Source organism: Hesperophylax consimilis, chromosome 17, assembly GCF_061612785.1.
Source record: "Hesperophylax consimilis isolate HC1 chromosome 17, BYU_Hcon_1.0, whole genome shotgun sequence".
Taxonomy (NCBI): domain Eukaryota; kingdom Metazoa; phylum Arthropoda; class Insecta; order Trichoptera; family Limnephilidae; genus Hesperophylax; species Hesperophylax consimilis.
This window is the reverse complement of record NC_142852.1, coordinates 13,423,012-13,446,842: the sequence shown is the minus strand read 5'-3', so window position 1 is coordinate 13,446,842 and position 23,831 is coordinate 13,423,012. Positions and strand designations below refer to the sequence as shown.

The following is a 23,831-nucleotide window of genomic DNA, read 5'->3' as shown; positions in this document are numbered from 1 at the left end:
TTACATGTTTGTCGGGTTGACGGTTCATGGAGGATGGGACAGAGGTGGTAATCAGGCAGTGGTCAGAGGATCCTAAGGGCGCTGTCACCTCCACTCTGTACCCGAGTGGCTCACTAGTGAGAAACAAATCGAGTAGGTTGGCTCGATGTGATCGGATGTCTGGTATTCCGGTCGGAGATTCGACGAGTTGGCTTAGTCCATGGATAAGAGCAAAGGATTCCGCTGATCTACCGGCAGAGTTTGTTGGGCCCGAGAACTTCAGCCATTGTTCATTATGAACATTGAAGTCCCCCAGGATTACAAACTCGGCCGATGGGTAACGGGGCAAGAGAATATCTACAGTGTCACTCAAGTATTTAAAAAACTCAACAGTGTCTGATTCGGCAAGGTTTGGTGAGCGATATAGGCACGCATAAATTCTCATCATACCGGTGAGATCCACACGTACCCATTACTCTTCGTGTTTTGCGCTCTCGATATTTGCGAGACGAGCGCAGCTGATGTCAGCACGGCTGTAAAGGCAGACACCTCCTTTTGGCCTGAAAAGGCTTTCCAGATGATATCCTGGGCAGTTCAGATAGGAGGTATCTGGGGGCTCGGCAATCTGTGTTTCCGTAAGGAAGAGGAGATGGGGATTTTGTGAGAGAAGGTGGTGGTGGATGGGAGTTAGGTTGGTGTGCAGACCGCGAATGTTAGCGAAATTCACCTTCATCCTCGGTCCACACTGAGGACTCCTACTGTTCGCTGTCGCTGAGTTTATATTAATTTGTTGTTGTGAGTTCATAGTTGTTAAGTTTGTTTTATTTGTTTGTGGGATTTAGGATGGGTTGGGAAGGATTAGGTTATAAAGGTTGGGTGGGGAGTTGGAGAGTGAAGCAACTGGATACACCAAATGTAAGGTATGTTCTTCTGACTGCGGTTCTAGGCAATGGGCAGGAGAGTCCGGCTGTGGAGGTCGCCCAGTGCGCCCCAAACGCTGGATGCTGGGTCCTCTCCGGTCACGAACCGGCACAACATCAGCGGCAGGGTTTTTTCACTGGCTGATGGGGCAGCCCACCCTTGGTCGTGAGCCCAAGGGTCGGGCCCCTGTACTATCCAGCGGCCCGGACAGCGATAACCGGTTTACTGGATCTCCCTCAACCGGCCTCTCCCAGCCCGGCCCGCCCCGCAGTAAGTAGGCCGACCCATTCATCAGTGTGATCCAGAACGCACAACCCTCCATGAGCCCGGGCACCCCTGCTAAGTCACCAAACGTAGCGAACCACTTCAGGTGACCTGTGGCAGAGGTGTTGGTAACCCAGAGTATGGTTCCCGGGGCGGCGGTACCCATTGACCACCTCCCAAAATAAATATATTGTCCGCAGCATACAAAATCAACAACATGTTTTTTTACAAAAAAGGTCAGTAATAACAAACTTAGTCAACTTTACTGAATACTTAACAAGCAATATGGATAATGGACACCAAGTTGATGTTATCTACACAGATTACTCGAAAGCTTTCGATAAAGTTAACCACTCTATCCTCGTTAAAAAATTACACCAATTAGGAATCCATGGCAACTTACTTAGGTGGCTAACTTCATATCTGCAGAAAAGACTACAGTGCGTATCAGTTGAGGGAACTAAGTCTAGTTTCTTAACTGTGCCCTCTGGCGTACTGCAGGGTTCCCATCTGGGACCATTACTGTTTAATGTATATATATTTGATATTTATAAATGTTTTTTACATGCTAACTACCTTGCATATGCAGATGACAAAAAAATTTACTTAGTAGTCAAATCTATCAATGACTGCATAAAACTTCAAGAAGACCTAAATCGTCTTTTTGCATACTGTAAATTAAACAAATTAATCATAAACATTTCTAAGTGCAACAAATTATCTTTTACGCGCAACAAAAATAAAATTTATTTTAATTATAACTTTCATGATACACATATCAATGAAATAGAATCAATCCGTGACCTTGGGGTAGTACTGGATGTAAAACTAAATTTTATCAAACACATTAACGAAGTAATCAACAAAGCCAATAAAATGTTGGGATTTATAATTCGGATATCTAAACCTTTTCGCATTATTAAAACTATGTATTCCCTTTACACCACGTATATCCGCCCCCACTTAGAATACTGCACACTAATTTGGGCACCGTTCTACCAATGCCATCTTGAGAGAATCGAAAGTGTGCAAAACAAATTTTTTAAACACATAAATTATAAATTTAAATTACTCTTTGCAAATAACACCGAATCCTTAAAATTTCACAACTTTACTCCACTTCAAACACGTAGATTAATATCTGATCAAATGTTTTTATACAAAATTCTGAATAACGGCCTGGACTCTCCTGAACTCGTAAATTATTTAACAATTCACATACCTACAAGGCCAACCAGACAAAACTATTTTTTTCATTTGCCCACGTGCAGAACCAACCTTAGAAAAAATTCTCCAATCCCCCGTATATGCGCGCAATATAACACGCAATTTAACAATATCGATATTCTTAATAATACTCTTGTGAAATACCGAAACGAAGTCAAGCGTACGACCACAAATGTTAATTAAATCAATGCACAGTTATAGAAAAGGTATAACATGAGCGTCTCCTGTCCCCATCCCATCTTCCTCTGCCTCTTGCCCTTTCCTATTCCTTCTTCCTTATAATATATTTATATGATTCTTATTTTTTATTTTTTGTTAATTCCATTTTCAGGTAATGGTTATAACCAATTACAATTTTGTATTATATCACATTAACCAACATTAGCATAAGAAACTATTTTGGCTTACCTCATATTTAACCTCTTGTATAACTTATCCTGTATAAAATTGCTGTTTGCTTCTTACAATAAATAAATAAATAAATATTGTCTATGGTCGCGCCTTTTTTTAGTTTCCTTTATCCTCGTCGAGGGTGTGTGACGTATTTTTATTTGCGCGCAAATTTTTTTCTTCACATATTTATGGTTAAATAGAGGACCAATATGCTACGTACATAAAGCCCGAGGATGTCGATGATAGTTAGTGGTTTATTTATGGGTCTGGCCTTGAAACCGACACGCCCAACTCCGTTTTCTTTTAGAAATAAATAACAGATCTCATTGGCTTAGAGTTTCACATTTCGCTCGAGGCCACGCGACACGGTCTCCGAAATTAGTTAAATTATATCATTTCGTGTCTAAAATATTGCTTGTTAAAGTTCTTTGGGATAAAAATGTAAAGCCAGTGTAGTGTTAGCGAATTACAAATATGTATTCAACTTGATGTACTACCTACGTAAGTTCACATTTAAAGTTAATTAAAAATGTGTTTAAAATTTATTATTTTTCCAAATAAACCAAATTACATGTCTAATGGGGTAATTCTTGTTGTAATTTTAAATAAAATGCATTAGCTGTTCTGTATAATTATTAAAGCTAAAATGTGTTAGTGTAGTAATGTAATCAATCATTAATTTCTCAGGTAAATTACACATATACATCTACAAACTGTTGTTTTCCAAATAAAATATTGTTACGGTGATTTAATCAACAATATCATAAAATACAAATAGTGAATAAAGTACGCTTTATTAATTATCTTTTGATTCTTGCTAACGAAAAACATATTTCTGTGCATCTTTTATAAATGATAACAGACTTCATTCATCATTGATTTCAAAATCATTTCTTTATCTACGCAGGCGATATATTAAAAAAAATTGTTGAGCATTAGTGGCAGTATTGTTACAATAATATGAGTATAATATGATTCTAGTTGGTCTACTAGGAACATGATAATTTATCAGCGATACTATTTCAGGGGATTCAAATCAGTTACTGTTCATTTTTAATAAAAAAATTAATAATTTAGTATTCGTTTTAACGATAAGAGTCGCAATTTTTCGATAGTGTAAATGCGTCCTGCACATCACTAAAAAAGACCACACAATCTTCCTTCCCATCTACTCCCGTCCTACGTCTCTTTATCCTATACCTATATCCCCCATCCCTCCCACACCCCTCATCATATCTTGTAATAAACTGACATCACTTATATTGTCGCACTTTTATAAATAATATTAGCAGAATGTTAATACTTTGAAAAGGTTGTGTTGAATACATTATTAACCTTTAACTTTCTTATTTTTCAGTGTTGGCAATACTTAAAAGCCAAAACTAAAAATAAACAGGCCAAGTTAGTTCGGTTTGCGAGGGGCACAGGTGGAAGACCGTCTCTTGAAGAAGACCTCACGGAAGACGAAGCCAGAATCCTGTAGACAACTAACCCAGCATCGATACAGGGACACGTGGGTGTCTCCGAATCTATAGCGACGTTTAATATGGGGATAGATGATACAGATGTAGTCACAACACTACACAATTCCAATGATTTTAATGCAGTTGACAATACAGAGGTTTCCATAGATCATGTTAGAATTGTGAACAGTCCCATAGGTGATGATCAAAGTGATATTGAAGTAGATTGCATCTTGGGACAATCAACACCAAATTATTTAAAAAAAGAGTAAGGAGCATTATGGTAGCAAAAAAAAAATATTCTGAAGAGAACATGAAGATCAAAAGGGAGAAGCTTGAGATACAAAAGCAGCAATTAGTTGTGGCTAAAAAAAATAGATTAGTAAGGCAAACTAATCTATACTTGAAAAAAATTGTACAACTTATGGAAAATAGCAAAAAGTAATACCATTAACTTTTTGCTATTTTCCATAAGTTAAGTTAGGTCATATACCAAAAAAATTGATCATTTCCAACGGTAAAAGAAATGAAACACTTAAGTACACAAAAGAAACTGTATTAATAAAATAACTTTTTTTTATTTAGTTATTTTTTTAAATAATTAGGTACATTTTTGTATGGCACATGAAATAAAATATATATATAAAATTAAAACAGATCATTGAAGTCCTCCTCACTGGGAGATCCTGTGCTGAGGGGGACTATATATATGTTAGTATACGTTTTCAGCGACTAAGATGATGTTTTAAATATATTAGCTAGTTCTTCTTCCGATATTTCTTTAAGCCAAGATTTGATGTCCTTAATGTAGTTATTTTTCGTTTTCCTTTGTTTTATGTTGAGAGGGAGTTTATTATATAATTTTATTGCTAAACATTCAGAGTTTCTTTGTCCAAAGGTAGAATTACATTTAGGAATATTTAGCATGTCTATTTGCTTGGCTCTGGTTTTATGATCGTGAGAGGGGTTTGCCTCTGGTTTATTTTTTAAGTGATGAACTAGAATATTTTTAGCATAGATTTTTCCTAAACTTGGAACATCAAACAGATTAAAAATATTAGTAGTTGGCGTCCTTACGTCCTTATGTCCCTTTATTTAATACATTTCAATCGATTGCATACTGGGAACTAATAAAAATATTTTAACATATTATGTAGGTTCTATAAAAGTAAATACTATGACAAATACAATAAAATAGAATTGCGTTCTATAACGCTACTCTGGGACAGGCATAGCCTAGTAGAATAGCATAATCCACAAATTAAACAAAAATGCAATAAAATAGTATACCGATTACTCAACTTTTAAACTTAATATTGTATACTTTTATATTTTATTGTCAAAAATTGTTATAATTGTAAAAAGGATTTTGTAATAAATAAATAAAATATTTATTTTAATTATTACCAAATCTCCTGAGATATTTGATATCAATTATTGCATTGTAACACACACACACACATGCTTACTAAAATGCATCGTACCACATGTTATACAAATGAATGTACCACTATGTATGTTGGAATGAAAGTAAAGTAAGGTGATTAATAAAAAATAAAGGTACTACAAATTTTAATATATTTTATTCTCGGGCAACTTATAGGAACACTGTCAAATATTGTTTTTTTTACTATTTATTTAATAATATGTATACATACATATTTGTATTTATTTATTAATTTGAGGAAAATAAACAGTCTTAGCAATACAATATACATAAGACGATGACAAAAAAACAGACCAATCATTAATGTTCACAGATAGTTATTCAGAAACATAAAACTAATTTAATAAAAATAGAAGAAAAAAACAGAACGAAGCAGCAATTAAAAAAAATAATACGAATGTAAATTCAAAAAACAATAAACCTATGATGTGCCTATAATAAACAGCAATAAAATAAATCTTTAATAGTTTCTAAATCACCTTCTAAAATAATTATTTACAATTTGACGCTGAAGAGCCCTTCCAGCAAGCAAATCAACATTTGTTGAACTCCCTCCAACATTGTCGGTTGTACTGATATCACCGAAATCATAATCGATGTGCTCATCATGAATTCATTCTGGTTCATCATGGTTTATTATTATCAATGCACATATTGTGCAAGACGACACATGCATTAATTATTTGAGATGCCTTTTCAGGCTTATAATGCAGGCACCTATGCTTTAACAAGCACATTTTCAACACACCGTTGCACCTTTCGATCACTGAACGTACTTTTCTAAACACAGTATTATGGCGATCTTCGACTGAGTGAGGTTGCACATTTGCAATTGGGGTCGGCCGCAAATAGTATCCAGAGTCACCTAAAAATAGGAATATGAATAATGATATTGTTGTAAAAATACATATACATTCATAGGTGAAAAATTATCAATGCTCTTTATTTTAATATAACAGTGGAACATACATATCAGAAACTCATTAGACGTATAGGTACATATCTAATGATGAATGCTGGGGAAATATAACTTGTTTTGAAGACCTTAACTTTGTTCTATTTTCAAGTAAATGACGAAAGATGATTAGATAAAATATCACATAAAATCCTCGGTGGCCTCTTCTATATAACATCTCTAATAAAGGTTCAATGCTAGAATTCCTCCAAATGAGCGAGTCATGTGTGCTTCCAGCACTTCCAACACTGCATTAACATGTATGATTTTGAGCCGTGCATCACATATCTAAAAAAAGTACATTTTCGATGGTGTGAGATTTATTATATTCATTTGATATATCACTAATAATTATGTTTCTAGCAATTAAGGAAAACTCAATTACTTACCAACTGTACATTAATGGAATGATATTGTTTCCTATTCACATATGATCGTTCATCAGAGGATATGTTTGAAGGTGGAACTATTGCCACATGTGTACAATCCACACATCCTACAACTCCGGGATATCCATGTTCATTATAAAATCTGAAATAATAATGTTCAAACTATATACATACTTTGAAAAAAATGTACAGGACTTTAAAATTTCAATACGGTTCAAATAATAACTTACACATTCCTAATTGCTTCTAACTCAGCTAATGTAGATGGGAATCGCACCCATTTGTCAAAAATGGTAGGATGATTTAAAGCATTCACTACTTAACAAATAGATTTTGATACAGTAGATTGCGATACTGCCATATTTAAATTTGACCCAACAGGATAGGATGTTGGTAAGATCCTGTGCCAAAAAATTCAACGCAATTAAAATCTGAAAAAAAAACAACTGATTGAGTACAAAAAATGATTTGTTTGCATATAACGGGGATCATTAATCGTTTTTACCTTCGTTCATCTACAGACTTGATTTTATACGGTTCTTTCATCAAAGGCGACAATAGATCAATTAATTTGAGCACCAATTGTTTAGATAGTCGAAATTTTTTTATGAACAGTTCATTACTCAGACTAAATGCATCATTTCTTGAAAAAAGTTTTCTTGGTGGCCTTTCAGTTAAATATTCGGCATGTTCCATGTCTTCGATCGCTTGTATGTGCGTCAAATCTTCAAAACTCACCATTTTTACAATAATTAACAAAAATACGACACACGCAAACCCTACAAGTAACACTTTTTGACAGTTGAACTACTACTAAAACCAATAGTCCAATTATCTACTGCTTTGTAATAGATAATTATCTATTAGAAATTCCAAAATACGCTTTCTATCGAAAATTAGTTGATAATTACTCGACATAAATGAACCTACACCTAGATCGTCATCTTCGTGCTTTTAGTACTGAACATATTTCGTCCGACGGATTTTTTTGGAACTAAGATAAAAAGAAAGAGAAGGGTGGAGAAGGGCATGAGAAGGGAATAGTTGTCACGACGTCACAAACCATCGACCAAAGATAGAGGATAGTAAAAAAAAAAACGGTACTACCATAGACAATATAAATACGGTCCCAATTTATTAGCCTAAAATATTATTTAAAAATGAAAAACTCATAATTGCATGAATTATTTTATTACTCAAACACAGATAACACAAAAAAGGGACATACAAGCTTGTGTAAACACAAAACACATTTTAAATGACAATAAAATGTTAACACACCAAAACAGAATATTAGAATATTATTTCCTTTAGAGAAAAATAAAACAGTTGTATATAGAAGCGTATGAAGGTATACGCTTCTACGTCCATTTTGGCAGCAATGAGCCCGCTGCCGGGTTCAGGGAAGACATTAGCTTCTGAAATAAATAAACATCACATTACTCAAACAAAACATAGAATATTATATCTGTAATTCAGTTGCTGGCTTTGAAGAAATAATAATTCTATTGAATGAATATCTTTATCATAATAACGACTCAAATCAACGTCTATTATTTCATTCTATCTCTCTAATAATAAATAAAGTTAATGATAAGTTACATTAGAAACATTAAACAAACAGAGGGAGATTCGCACCTGCATTTTGGTTAACATCCCGGGTCCCTTGTGCACCAGGTAAATCCCGATATATTCCGATATCTGGAAGATTAAGGGTCGGCAAAGCATCTTTTTTCAACGAGCCACAAGTCGTTTTTAATTTTTTTGCAAAATGCGAACTACAAACATGTGCATAATTTGCCAAAATCGGGTAATAAATATAATCTATTCTGCCAATTCTCCACGCCCATTCCCGAAACAGACTCTCGTTATTGTCGTGTCGCACTGAAACAACATCCTCACAGCTTTCGACACTACAGCGAAATTAGCGAGGCATTTTAACAAATCTACTTTCACTTTTCACAAATATTTACGTCGGCGAAGAACCATGAACATAACCATAAACATGTGGTGTTTTGACTTTTGTTACCACAGATATCCCATTTTATACAACTCAGTTCTTCTATGGCGTTCAAAGTGTTCCTATTGGATATTGGCATTTTAAATATTGCTATGACGTCACATAAAGCGCCACCATTCTAGGACCAAAATTTAGGTCGGAGTCGACCCCCCCTGTTACTCGATGATAGAAAAACCATAGAAAACGTAGATAATTATCGCATGCGAGCAGGTTGTCTGCTGATGGAGCTATAATATTTACAATACGGAAGTAAAGGCCATGTTCATGAAAATTATATTAATTGTCTATGACTCCATTCTTGTCTATGCATAACCTATATATTTTTTGACATGTGCTTTCTTCTCCGACAGTCTTTCTTCCTGTTTCTAAACTCTGTTTATCCCGCCCTGTTAAACTTATTATCCCATGCATTTGATGCTTATTGGTAAGTAATAATATTAAAATTCATTGCTATTCATTTTGGAAGCGGCCGTTCTTCCAGTTTAGTTAGGGAATCATTGGACGTTTTGTCAGAGCAGAATGTTTAAACTGTCAATTTGACATGTACCTATTATTAGATTGGAATTTCAAATGCATTTTTAAAAATTACAACAAATATACGTATTACGGATGTTTTATTTCAGGTGGATTACAACGGAATGGCGGTAGACATAACAGTAAACAAATAAAGAATTTACCCACGATAAACGACGTCCCTCTCAACCTTTGTCAAAACAAGGTTTCAAGGTTTTCTAATTTGTATTTTTGCTACGACTTGAGAATCCAAATTTAAAAAAACTGATTTATTTTCGAAGTCCGTTAAAACTTTGTTCTGTTTCAGATATATTTGTTTGGGGTTAAACAAATTACCAAACTCTACCAAAGCAGACCATGGATCTACTGAAGCCAGATACTATATCCATCAAGACGGAACCAGGGCTCCAGGAAGAAGGTGGAGGTGAAATTGCATTTTCAGATTTAGATTTCGACCTTCCAGCTGTTACGAAGGAATGCTTGCAATATGTGGAGAGTACTCAAACAGCCAGTCAATTGCATTTCATACGTATAAAATATAGAACCTTAAATTCGGACGTCCGGAATCCATCTCTGAATTGAAACGTCGTGCAAACAGGACAAATACTTTTTCACAACATCCTGTCTTGTAATTCATGTGATGTATATAGTATTTACCTTAAAATGCGTCCTTGCCGGAAACCATCAAAATACAGCACTCTTTTAAATGTATGATATTATTTACAATAAGTTGTCGACTCCTCGATTTTCAGCTAATTTTATTTTGGACGGTAAGTAAAAGTAAATAACACGGATTTTTTATACGTTAAAAATTTGTGGTTAACTTGGTGCACTAAATAAACTCTCGATTTATTCAGTTGGAGCGTTTATTTAAAAGTGCACAAAAAGCAATTAATACACACAATAACGCGTTTATTTTACAGGATAAATACGAGGAGGCACTATATTATTTTTGGCGCGGAATGCGGGTGAATAATTAGATCAAGGTTACAAACGCGGCGTTATACGTTGGCTGACTGGGTTAATGTGACTGACTACTCGCTGCGTTGGGCCTACTTATATAGCCCAGCCGGCGGCGGTGGTAAATACACGAGACAGCTGGTAAACTACGGGTCCATCGCTTCAGCGAGATTCTTCTGGTAGTTTCTATGGCGCTAGATTTGTGCCTAGGCAATAGGCTAGAACCTTCTAGCGAATGCGCGCAATGTACATAGTCCAACTCGCAAAGTATTGTCGTAGGTAGCTCGCTTGGACGTCGCGAATAGGTAGCTCTTAGACAGGTAGCTGGTACCTATTTACATTACGCGATGAAATTTGTTGCATAAACTGTCTCGTACATTCTCAGTCCATGCGTTTTAAACCGGTCGGCTTTCTCGAATACTCTAGCAGTATCGATCGCTACAAATTCACAAATATTGATTGAGAAAACACTATCCCATTGACTTAAAACTCTCTACTTACGGTGTTCTAGAGCAGGGTTTTTAATTCTTGAAGAAGTTCCCTCAAGCAGACGTCTGAGGTCATTTGAATCTGATATTGACCTTTAAAACTTCCATCCAAACTCCCGTTTCTCCATTGTTGATCAATGGTATCTTTATTCGTAATTTGTTTTTTTCAAGATACGAAGATACAGGGCTACCCCATGTGGGTACGATTGGAGCAGTTTGCTCCGGGTGTCGAATATTTAACCTAACACATGGCCCTTTGTATTAATTTTGATAAATATCGCGTTAAAAAAAAACACAAATCATCATTTCATTGATTAGAGTGATATCTTGCTTTGGCGTGTACTAATTTAGACTGTTAGGGCAGCCACAATTAAACTCGCGCCAGGCGCCGTTTGGTTCGGGGCTGGCCATGCAAAGATACATTCTATTTATTGTCCTTTTTTATTCCAGGAAGCATAAATGTGGAGACAGTTACCATAAACGCGGATCTCGGACCCCGACAAGTTGAAGCGGGGCTTACTTATATGAAAATTGACATAGACCTGCCGAATGTTAAAGAGGAATGCTTAGAACGCTTTGGGAGAATTACCAAGGCAGCAGGTAAAACCAATTTTCATTGTAAACTTGAACAAATCGGCCACGCCTATATTTTAAAAGTTTCTACGAACTTACTTCGCTTATTTACTCTTAGTTTAGGAAATAAGTTTAACCGAGTCATTTTCATCCAAGTTATTTTTCAAATTTGTCGACAGATCTTCAGACGCATTTTGTGGAAAATGGATACACTCCTCCCCATCGCAACTACTCCTTCTCTCCTAAGTCAAATTTTGCAATGAACGTAAGCACCAATGTAAGAGAAAAACCTTTTTCTTGTTCCAAGTGCACCTATTCAAATGCTCAAAAGCGAAATTTAAAGAGGCACATGCTGACTCACAGTGGAGAAAGACCTTTTTCATGTTCCGTGTGCAGCTATGCGTGTTGTCAGAAGGGTCAGCTGAAGATGCACATGCTAACTCACAGTGGAGAAAAACCTTTTTCATGTTCAGTGTGCAACTATGAATGTTATCAAAAGACCCACCTAACGAGCCACATGCTGACTCACAGTGGAGAAAAACCTTTTTCATGTTCCGCTTGCAACTATGCGTGTAATCAGAAGAGTCAACTGAAGAGCCACATGCTGACTCACAGTGGAAAAAAACCTTTTACATGTTCCTTGTGCAACTATGCATGCAATCGAAAGGATCATCTGAAGAGTCACATGCTGACTCACAGTGGAGAAAGAACTTTTTCATGTTCCGTGTGCAGCTATTCGTGTTGTCGGAAGGGTCAGCTGAAGAGCCACATGCTGATTCACAGTGGAGAAAAACCTTTTTCATGTTCCGCTTGCAACTATGCGTGTAATCAGAAGAGTCAACTGAAGAGCCACATGCTGACTCACAGTGCAGAAAAACCTTTTTCATGTTCAGTGTGCAACTATGCATTTTATCGAAAGAGCAACCTAACGAGACACATGCTGACTCACAGTGGAGAAAAACCACTTTTATGTTCGGAGTGCGACTATGCAAGTAATCAACAGAGTAAACTAAATAGACACATGCTGACTCACAGTGGAGAAAAACCACTTTTATGTTTGGAGTGCGACTATGCAAGTAATCAACAGAGTAAACTAAATAGACACATGCTGACTCACAGTGGAGAAAAACCTTTTTCATGTTCCGTGTGCAACTATGCAAGTTATCGCAAGAGCAACCTAAAGATCCACATGCTGACTCACAGTGGAGAAAAACCTTTTAAATGTTCCTTGTGCAACTATGCATGCAATCGAAAGGATTATTTGAAGAGTCACATGCTGACTCACAGTGTAGAAAAACCTTTTTCATGTTCCGTGTGCAACTATGCATTTTATCGAAAGAGCCACCTAACGAGACACATGCTGGCTCACAGTGGAGAAAAACCTTTTTCATGTTCCGCTTGCAACTATGCGTGTAATCAGAAGAGTCAACTGAAGAGCCACATGCTGACTCACAGTGGAAAAAAACCTTTTAAATGTTCCTTGTGCAACTATGCATGCAATCGAAAGGATTATTTGAAGAGTCACATGCTGACTCACAGTGTAGAAAAACCTTTTTCATGTTCCGTGTGCAACTATGCGTGTTGTCGAAAGGGTCTCTTGAAGAGGCACATGTTGACTCACAGTGGAGAAAAACCTCTTCATGTTTGGAGTGCAAGTATGCATTTTATCAACAGAGCCAACTGAAGAGCCATATGCTGTCTTACATCGTAGGAAAACCTCATTAATGTTCCTTGTGCAACCATACATGTTATCTGAAGTGCTAATTCACGGTAAAGAAAAATATTTTTCATGTTCCGTTGGCTTCAGACCAGGCCGTTACTGCTGCGATCAGGTGTTAGCACTGACAACACACATTGAATCTGGTTTCCAGAAACGGCTGAAGACTGCGGCAGCGTTCATTGATCTCTCTGCGGCCTACGACACGGTGTGGCACAAAGGCCTCCTTGTTAAACTGTACGACACCATAGAGGATGGCAACACAGTACGACTCATTGAGCAACTGCTAACTGGCCGTACCTGCAGGGTTTTTCTAGGAGGGCGAAAAAGCAAAAAAATACCCCTCAATAATGGCCTTGCCCAGGGCTCAGTGCTGGCCCCATCGCTATTTAACATCTACACTCGAGACCTCCCTCACACTGAAGGCAGAAAATTTGCTTACGCAGATGACATCGCCGTCACAGCTCAAGCCAAAACCCTTAAAGCAGCAGAAGATATCCTCAATTCTGACCTAAAGGCTTTGGAAGAATATTTCCTCAATTGGCGACTAAAGCCAAATGGGTCGAAAACAGTTGCGACAGCTTTTCATCTTAGCAATTCACAAGCGGATGCCAAACTCTGTGTTCAGTTTGATGGAAAAAATATTTACCATGACCCCCACTCCCGCTATCTTGGAGTTACTTTGGACAGGAGCTTGAACTACCGGCAACACATGGAAACAGTGGGTAAAAAAACCAGGACAAGGCTTAACTTAGTTAATAAGCTAGCTGGAACTAGCTGGGGATGCGACGCCAACACGCTCAGAACAGCATCCATTGCCCTGGTTTTCTCAACGGCTGAATACTGTGCTCCAGTATGGGCTAGAAGCGCCCACACTTCCATGGTAGACGTTCAGCTTAATGCCACAATGCGAACCATCAGCGGGACTTTAAAATCTACTCCTCTCCCTTGGCTCCCCGTACTTGCAAACATAACCCCGCCAAACATCAGGCGAGAAATTGCAACACTGAGGGAATACAAGAAGGCGCTGCAAAAAAGCGCAATACCTCTACACGAAGATGTCGTCTCCCACCCGGCATGCCGCTTGCAGTCCCGAAAGCCCTTCTGGGCGGAAGGAGAGAGGCTCCTCCGACTACCTCTCACCCCAGAAGATAGGTGGAAACTTGAGTGGCAAACGGCCAACGTGGGAAATGCCCATCTCATACATGACCCCACCGAGAGACAGCCTGGGTTCTCACTGCCTCGCAAAACCTGGTCCGCCATCAATAGGTTAAGGTGCTCCCATAGCCGCTGTGCCCACATGATGCACAGATGGGGCCTTAAAGAGTCGGCGATGTGTGAATGTGGTGCGGTGCAGACTACCGAACATGTGGTCAACGAATGCCCGCTCCATTCATTCCCCGGCGGGATTGATGAGGTTCACATGGCGACGCCTGAGGCCCTAAAATGGCTCGCAGATCTAGATGTCCCCCTCTGACCCCCCACCATACGAAAGAAGATGTTCCGTGTGAAACATTTCATTTTATCAAAACGCCTACCTAAAGACCCACATGCTAACTCACAGTGACGAAAAACCTGTGTTATGTTCCAATTGCACATATAAATGTTATTATAAAAGCTATCTGAAGCACATGTTTACTCCCTAGAGAGAATTTTGTTTTGTTCCTTGATTATCTATGGATATTCTCAAAACGCACATTTAAAAAGCCACATGGTGAGTCACAGTGGCGACAAACCTTTTTTATTTTCCAAGTTCACATATTCAGTTTCTAGGAAAGGTCACCTTACCCCTCATATAGGACATTTGTTGAAACACATGCTGACTCACAGCGGAGAAAAAACCCTTTTTTTGTTCTGAGTGCAACTATGCAATTTACCAATAGTGTACCTTGAAGAGAAACTTGCTGACTTGCAGTTGAGAAAAAACTATTTCGTTTTCTGGCTGCAATTATTCATGTTCTCATAAGAGAGAAATGAAAAAACACGTCCGCACTAACCTAATTTTTTTATATGGAATTATGCATTTTCTTGAAAAAAGTCTTTGAATGGACACTTTTCTTGTTCCTTGCGTTAACATTCACCTTCACGAAAACTATTTACAGAATTAATTCTAGTAATAGAATAGAGATATGATATGTTTCACCAGAGGGTTTCCAGTATATAAAATTAGTATAATTTTATAATGATCAAAATATTTATAACCTTTCGATTTCTTTGAATTTGTTCGAAATCGCATTGCAAAAGATTTGATTTTTTTAATCTTAAATGAACGTGTAACTTAAATGTAAATGTATGTGTAAAAAGATAATTATGTCATGCTTCTATCACGAATATCAAAATATATGTGAATATGTGTACAGTTATATATTTAATTATTTTTTCAAATAATATTTTTACACTCCTACATTCACTGTCAAAACTGTAGAACTGTAGCAGCAGCTGCTAGTGCGTTCTAGAACATTTTATTAAGAATTTTAAAAAAAAATTTACTAATTGAAAATTGCTGTCGAAATGCTTCATGCAATCATACATTTCGTTACGTGCTTAATCTTGCTTGAGCAGATATAATGCCGTTAAAGCGTAATCAACAAATTCGTAAATTTTTACACTTTGACAATAGTTATTAAGATTATTCTGGTAAAATATATTGCCAATTGTAAAGAAAATTAGGAGGAACTGCGGCACGAGAGTGAAAATTAATTAACTATTGATCCTGTGTAGTGTAGTAAAGCAGGGAACAGAAAACAGTATTACATGAACTAAAAATCGGACAACTGGGGTTTGTAAAGGCTGCAATGCCAATTATTCTATGATTTTATTCGAAAAAACGAAAACTCTTTCATTTAAAACAAAGTTGAAATATTCTTGTTTTTGTAATTATTTGATTATTTGAGTATTTATTTATTTATTGGATGATTTGTATAACGCAGCTTTTCTGAGATATCACCTCAGGGGCGCTTTACAGTTAATGCAGATATAAAAAAAAATATAAATATTACAAATTGAAATTGAAATTAAGTTAAATAAAATGAAGTACAGAAACAGGTCACACGAAGATGGAGAATCTGCTGCAAGAATCCTAGGTGGTGAGGAAACTGGACCAGCTGCTGCAGCGAGAGAGTGCACCGCGTCCACCAACAGTGCCAGCACGAGGTTCGTCATCCGTCCAGGTATGTGTCTGCTGCTAATAGAGCGCTGATACTATGTCCTCTCATGGATTCCAGACCTTGGCAGCACCGCTGTGACATTCGGCGAAGATAGAGGATGGAGACTCTGTAAATAAGTAAATACAGATAACTACTTATTCGCTACAATTTTTCATTTATATCTTACTTAACTTTGTGTACCATAGTTAACATTTGAACTCTGTCATTACTGAAAATTTAAAAACATAATTTATTGTTACCTTTTTCAAGAACTCTTTTAGACCCAGAAACCTATTAACGCGGTTTAAATATTAAAATTTCATTTTTGATATCGTTGCGTACTTAAGGGTTAACGACTAATAGGATAGTAATGTGTTTGCCTTTAGTTTTCAAAGCGATTTTAAGCCTTATGTAACTGAGCCTTCCCAACAGCCAGCCTCGGAGAGGGGATCTGCCACTGCCTACTGAACCAGCTAGCGCCCCGCAGAGCCGTTACCGACTGAGCCTGGAGGGATACAAGAAGTTGCACCCGCAATAAAAACCAATCGTCTTTTTCAAGACGCTTTCAAAGATTAGCAAATTGCAAATGTCGAATATATCGTCTTTCTCAAGACGCATTCATTTATGCAAACATACAAGAGTCGATATTCCCTGGATCGAGGGAATTGAACGTTGCCGACTGAGCCAGCCCGCCTGCCAGCCAGTCCCGGAGAGCCGTCCATCCAGCGTGCGGTCCTGCTCACTGGCCCCGATGTCACAGAGCCGTTACTGACTGACCTTGGACGAATACAAGGAGTTTTACCCGCAATAAAAACCAACCGCTTTTATAAAGGCGTTCTTTTCAATATGCAAATTACAAATTTCGAATATATCGTCTTTCTCAAGACGCATTCGTTTATGCAAACATACTACAAGAGTCGATATTCCCTGCATTTTTATGATATTTTAAATAACTCTGTAATGGTTCAAATGAAATACCTCAAGTGCTTTATTTGAATCATTACAAAAGACAAAGGTAAATGTGTGCCGGTGCTTATATTTTACAGTTTTTTCTTGTGCAGACGACACGTGTCGTACACGTACATACGATATGGGTATCAAATTATGCGTCTTGACTTACAGAATCCGAAAGGCTCGGTGAAAAAATGATCAGTTAGCTCCTTGGCACTTTTTTTCTCAAAATATCCATTTCTTTCTAACCATACATATATTTTAATACATTTGTGGTCACACACTCATTGTTTCATTTATATGCAAACATACATATTACATTTTTAAAAGTTTTTAAATTTTGCGTGTTTTTGAGGTTAGGTTATATTAGAACATGGGAAAAGGTATTAGAATCAAATCACAAACCAGTCTATACAAACCTATTCTCGGTCCAACTTTAGAACAACCCGTGGACACGCATGTCTCCGCCCCTTCGCCCCACTCCTAAAAGGACGAGCGTTAACACATTTAGACCCACTTTTTTAACAAATTAATTATTTAATTTATTTTCCTACCGATAAATAAAATAAAAAATTAAAACATTTTAATACATTCAAATAATGATGATGATAGTATTACAATACATATTGTACTTTATTAGGCATCAGATTTATCAAATCGGCTAAGAAATCAATCCAAAGATGAAAATATCATCATTGCCATTAAAAAAAAAAAAAAATTTCCTCAGATGATTCATTTGAAATTTCAAAAGCTAACGAATTATCATTATTGTCCTCTAGTTCATCAACAATGTGATCGATATTCCGAATTTTTTTTCGATACATATTTACTATCATTGTCCGTTGAGGTTTGTGCACCAACTATAAACATAAAAAAAACCGATCAACACCAACATTCACAAATTTTATACATATATTACCTATCTATATCCTTGAATTATAAAAATGCATTGTTGTAAATCGAATAGTCATACAAATAACACATAAATAATGTTTACCTGTCCTTTTTTGTTTTTCGTAATTGGTGATAATGAATTCGGACATATCGGCTGAACATCCATTTTATAGCAGGGTCTGAATGGGTTAATTTCTCTAAGCGCAGGCACTAACGAATAACGAATTGTCAGCGAAGATTGCCGGAGATAGCCGAGCGATGGCGAAGGAAAGGAGCGGGGGGGTGGTATGCGCAGAACGAACCTAATTTGGTACTCCAACAGGTCGTTCTTATCGTGGACAGAGAATAGCGTAGCCCACAAACTACTTGAAAACTGGGATGTAACTCTAAAGGGGACGCGAGCAGGCGTTATTAAAGGGGCATTTTTTTGCTATAGAAAATCACAGTTAGATTAGGTTAGGTTATATATATTAACTCTTAAACCCTACCTGGGGTACTGGAGTACCCCCCTGGTGTTTAAAATATCAACAATTTTAACAATATTGCACTGTTGCAAAAATCGCTCTAGCTAATCTACTCTCGATAATTGGCGCGCAAGTACGTCAGAAAGCCGTGACCTCCCGGCAAGTGCAGTCGCGTCCACAGGTGTTCCGGGGTACCCCAGTACCCCGTGGTAGGAATAGTGTTACTTCTTCCTTCCAGTTATACTTGAATTACTGAAGTTGTTTTTCGACATCTCTCTGGTAAGTTTACACATTATTTATGATTTTCTTTATTTTGTGATAATGGTTAGATAACAGTGTTGATAGGGAGGGCCTGCGCCCAATAACGAGACATTCATGGAATAATAATGTGTTATGAATGTAATGACAGTGTATGCAGTGTAATGAGATATGACAATTAACAATTGGTTCACGTCTATACCCACAGCCAAGAAATTATTGGAAAAAGGGATAACATTAGTTGGAACTGTAATGAAAAATAAACGATGAATTCCTCCGGTTTTCTTGGACACTAAAAATCGAGAGAGATGCACATCAAGGTTTGCCTACGACGGACCTCTCACACTTTTGTCGTATTTTCCTATGAAGTCAGCTAAAAAGAAAGTTGTAATCATGCTGTCCACCATGCATGACATCCCTGACAAGGATAATGAAGTGTACCTTCCAGAAATAATACATTTCTATAATAAAACCAAATGCGGAGTGGATGTGTTCAACCAACTTTTTAAGAAGTACTCGACGTCCAGGAAGACCAAAAGGTAGCCCATGTATCTCTTCTACGGGTTGCTAAATGCTGTTGATGTCAACTCTTGGGTCTTATTCAAGCTGTCAACTAACATTGATAAAGAGAAAATCACCAAGCGGCGTGAATTTCTAAGAGTTTGACAATGGCACTCATAAAGCCTCATATGAGAGCAAAATTACAAAGGCCAAGTTTACCCCGGGATTTCAGAGAAACTATACGTGCAGTCTTGAATATTTATATTGAAGATCATAGGCCGGTCCCTGATAATCCCAAACCTGGTCGCTACTGTTTTTGTCCGCGCACATAGGACATAAAATCTTGATCTGTCTGTAACACTTGTCGCCGCCATATTTGTGCTGACCATCTTTACAAAATCAGTCCTTCATGTAAAGGCAAATATGTCTATTAGTTTTTATTAATAAATTTTATTGTATTTTCATATTACTTTGCCATAATAAAAATAATATTTAAAGAAATATCAAAAACTTCTATTTTATAAAATTTTTTTGCGCGGGGTACTTCAGTACCCCGTGGTAGGAATAAATACATTCCCAGAGTGGTAGGGTTTAAGAGTTAATTTAATATTTTCAAGATTTTATTTTCTTTAACTGAATTAGTTCGTAGGTAGGTACTGTACCTAACCCGCGCACTGGCTAGGTAAACGGTGCCACATACTAATTGACATATCGCGTAAGTGACTTAATAAACCAAATTATAATGAAAAGTGCGTATTTTTCCATCCCCCCTGACAAAATAAATCATGTTTTGAATGAATAAAGCTAAATCCATTTATTTGAAAGTGAAATATTGCGTTTTACCGTGAAGCGGAATTCGTAATCTTTACCACATTTTTTTATTTAAAAGTTTTAAAATTTTGCGTGTTAATTGAGCAATGCTTTTTCCAAATAAAACTCCCTGGGACTTTTCAAGAGTGTCGGTGACAAAAACCGTACATACGATATGGGTATGAAATTATGCGTCTGAACCTACACAACACGAACGGCTCGGTGAAAAAATGATCAGTAAGCTCCTTGGCACAATTTTTCTCCAAATATACATTTCTTTTTTAAAATTTTGTAATACCACACTCCTGGCTTCATTCACATTCAAACATTACACCACGCACCACATTTCTACGCATTACATCACATCTTAAATATAAAAATAGGCACACACCTCTCGCCCCACCTGCATTCAACGCCAAATCATACATTCAAAAGTATTTTTACCCATAAGTTGCCTGCAACGGGCAAAAAGCTAGTATATAATTAATTTGCACAATTGTATACCTACTATATCTATTTTTATTTTTTATTTTTTTGTGTTGATTTGATTTTTTATTGTTAATATTTTTTCATTGTTCATTATTATACCTAAATATGTATATATTATTATTATTATATTGGAGGCACTGCTGAAAACCAGCTGCATTCCCGGAGAGATCCGGAATGCATAGCTATGCTAAAGGTCAATGCTCAGCTGAGCAGTGACCTTTTTGTCAATAGAATTTATATTAAAAAATATGTAAAGTTTATCTATTGACAAATAAATGTTTTATTCTTACTATTATTTTGGCTACGTTATTTTTGCTTGATTTTCGAAGCGAATCAAATATTAAAAACCCGTTCAAATCTCAGGTTTCAGATATATTTGTTTTGGCTAATGTAGTATTGATAAATAAACAACTTATCTGGTTCAAACCCCCTAGCAACCAACCGGACTTTATATTCATTTGGAACTTTAATTTTGAATACCCATTTGCTACCAACAACCTTACTTGGATCCACTGGCTCATTGTACACTTCCCACGTATTGTTTTCTCTCAGTGTTTGCAGCTCTCTCTCAATGGCCTCCTGCCACTTGGAAGCATCAACCCTACTCACAGCGTCTTTGTACGTCATCGGATCAGGATCAACATTAATGTGTACATTGTTTCATTTATAGAAAGAAGTTTGTTTCCTTGTTCTTTTTGATCTCTCACAGTAGGGTGCTAGTGGATTATCTTCACATTTGAACTTAACTCATCAACACATGGTTCATTATCACTTTCCGATTTGGTTTCATATAGCATATCTTCTTCAGTAGAGATTTTCATACCACCTTCATCTTCCAATGTTCTAATTCCTTCATTTACCATTTTTTCAGTCTTTTGTGATGGTTTGTCTTCTAAAGATATTATCTCAATTGATTCCTGGAGTTTATTTTCATTTTCTAAGAAAATTACATCCCTTTTTGTTTCTATGGTATTCTTATGTGAAAAATATATCCTGTACCCTTTCACATCTTCGCTGTAACCAACCATTAGTCCTTTCTCACCCCTTTTGTCCCATTTTCTTAATCTTTCTTTAGGAATGTGCGCATATACAGGTGTACCAAACACTTTCAATTGACGGATGTCAAAGTGTCTGTTTGTCCATACTTCAAAGGGAGATTTTCCGTTTACTTTTTTTTTTCCAGTCCTATTAAGTACGAAAACTGCAGTATTTACAGCTTCTGCCCATAGTTTTTTGGTAAACTTTTTGCATATAGCATTGCAGCCTCCACTAGAGTCCTATTTTCTCTTTCAGCCTTTCCATTTTGCTCTGGAGTATATGAAACAGTCGTTTGATAGGTTATGCCACGCTTTGAGAACATTTCTTTCACTTCTTTGTTTATAAATTCCAGTCCATTGTCACTTCGAAAGATTTTAACCTTATTTCCAGTTATATTTTCAGTTTTATTTAGAAAATCTTCAATACAATTCTTGATGTCGTATTTATTTTGAACAAAATAAATATATCTAAAATTCGAGTAGTCATCTTTAAACAGAACAAAGTACTTCGACCCCCCTAATGACATTTCTTCCATTGGGCCACACGTATCCGCGTGAATTACTTCAAATGTCTTCTTGCTGGTGTAATTACTTTTTGCAAACGGCAATCGGTGAATTTTTCCTTGTAAACAACTTTCACATTCCGGAACTAATGTTTGTTGTGAATCGATGTTGTTTTTCTGTAAAACTTCCTTGACATACTCAAAATTTTGATGAGCTAATTTTTCGTGCCATAAACTAAAATCATTCAGTTCTGATTTTGTCACAATTGCAGTATTGCATTTAAAACGTAAATCCATATAATAACCGCTTCCGTCTCGTTTCGCTACGGCACAAATATCTCCATCCTTGTAAAATTTGCAAGACTTGTCATCTGTCATCATAACATAACCTTTTTAATAGCGCGATTGACAGAGAACAGATTAACTTTCAAATCTGGTACGAATAGCGCGTTGTCTATGGTAGTGTCAACCCATTCCGTGTTGTTTTGCACCTGTACCGCCATCTGGCCACAGCCCAACACACTAATTGACTCGCCATTACCGACTATCACTGATTTATTCAAAATGTCTGTTAAATTTGTAAATAAGGCTTTATCACAACACATATGTTCATCCGCACCGGTGTCTACGAGCCACTTAGAATCTTGATAATTGTCGTAAATTTTATTTAATAAGACAAACGCATTACTTTTCTTTGTGTTGTATTTACTTGAGTCTTTATTTTTATTAAACCAGCACTGGATTTATAATGTCCAAACTGGCCACAATAATAACACGTGTTATTTTTGTTTTCTTCATTGTTATTTTTATTTTTCCTACATTCGCTCTGGAAATGTCCGATTTCTCCACACTTAAAACACTTTCCATTTTTTTTATTTTTCATTACGAAAGCTGACGATGATGGGGTTTGTTGAAGTTCATCATTCTTACCAATAAATCTTTCTTCCTCCATCAACAACCTGGTCACTAAGTTTTCCAAGGTTTTTTTGTCATCAGGGGCAGATTCCCAAGCTGAAACAAAATGTTTATATTCTTCTGGCAGCGACATGAGTATTTTAGTTATAAGAAATTTCTGAGAAATTTCTTCTCCCAATTGTTTTAACTGGTTCTGTAATTCTTGTGTTTTTGTTAAAAATGCAGACATTTCTGTTCCTTTTTCATATTTGTACTGAAAAAATCGCTGTTGTACAATATGAATGCTTGTCTCCGTTTTTTGTTCATACACACTCTGCAACTTCTTCCACATTTCCGCTGAAGTAGAACATGATATAATGTGTAACATAACATTTGTCATCCTTGTGACTATTAAAGACTGAGCCTTTGCATACTTGTTTTCCCAAATAATTTTCTGTGCACTTTCTTCAGGTTTTGTACTCCGACCTTCCACTATATCCAGCCATCCTTGTCCACGTAACAATACTGCAGTCTGGAATTTCCACACATTCCAGTTTCTTGACCCCTCCAATTTT

At 36.7% G+C, this 23,831-nt stretch overlaps 1 long non-coding RNA gene across 1 annotated transcript; it reads right to left on the bottom strand.

The window, feature by feature from the left end:
• Nucleotides 1-6,904: 6,904 nt before the first annotated feature.
• On the bottom strand, nt 6,905-7,368 carry LOC149416031 (uncharacterized). The gene is made up of 3 exons (XR_016303548.1): nt 7,269-7,368; nt 7,039-7,180; nt 6,905-6,937 (listed from the first exon to the last, which is right to left on the bottom strand). It is a non-coding gene; the product is annotated as an uncharacterized LOC149416031 (long non-coding RNA).
• Between the last annotated feature and the right edge of the window lie 16,463 nt (nt 7,369-23,831).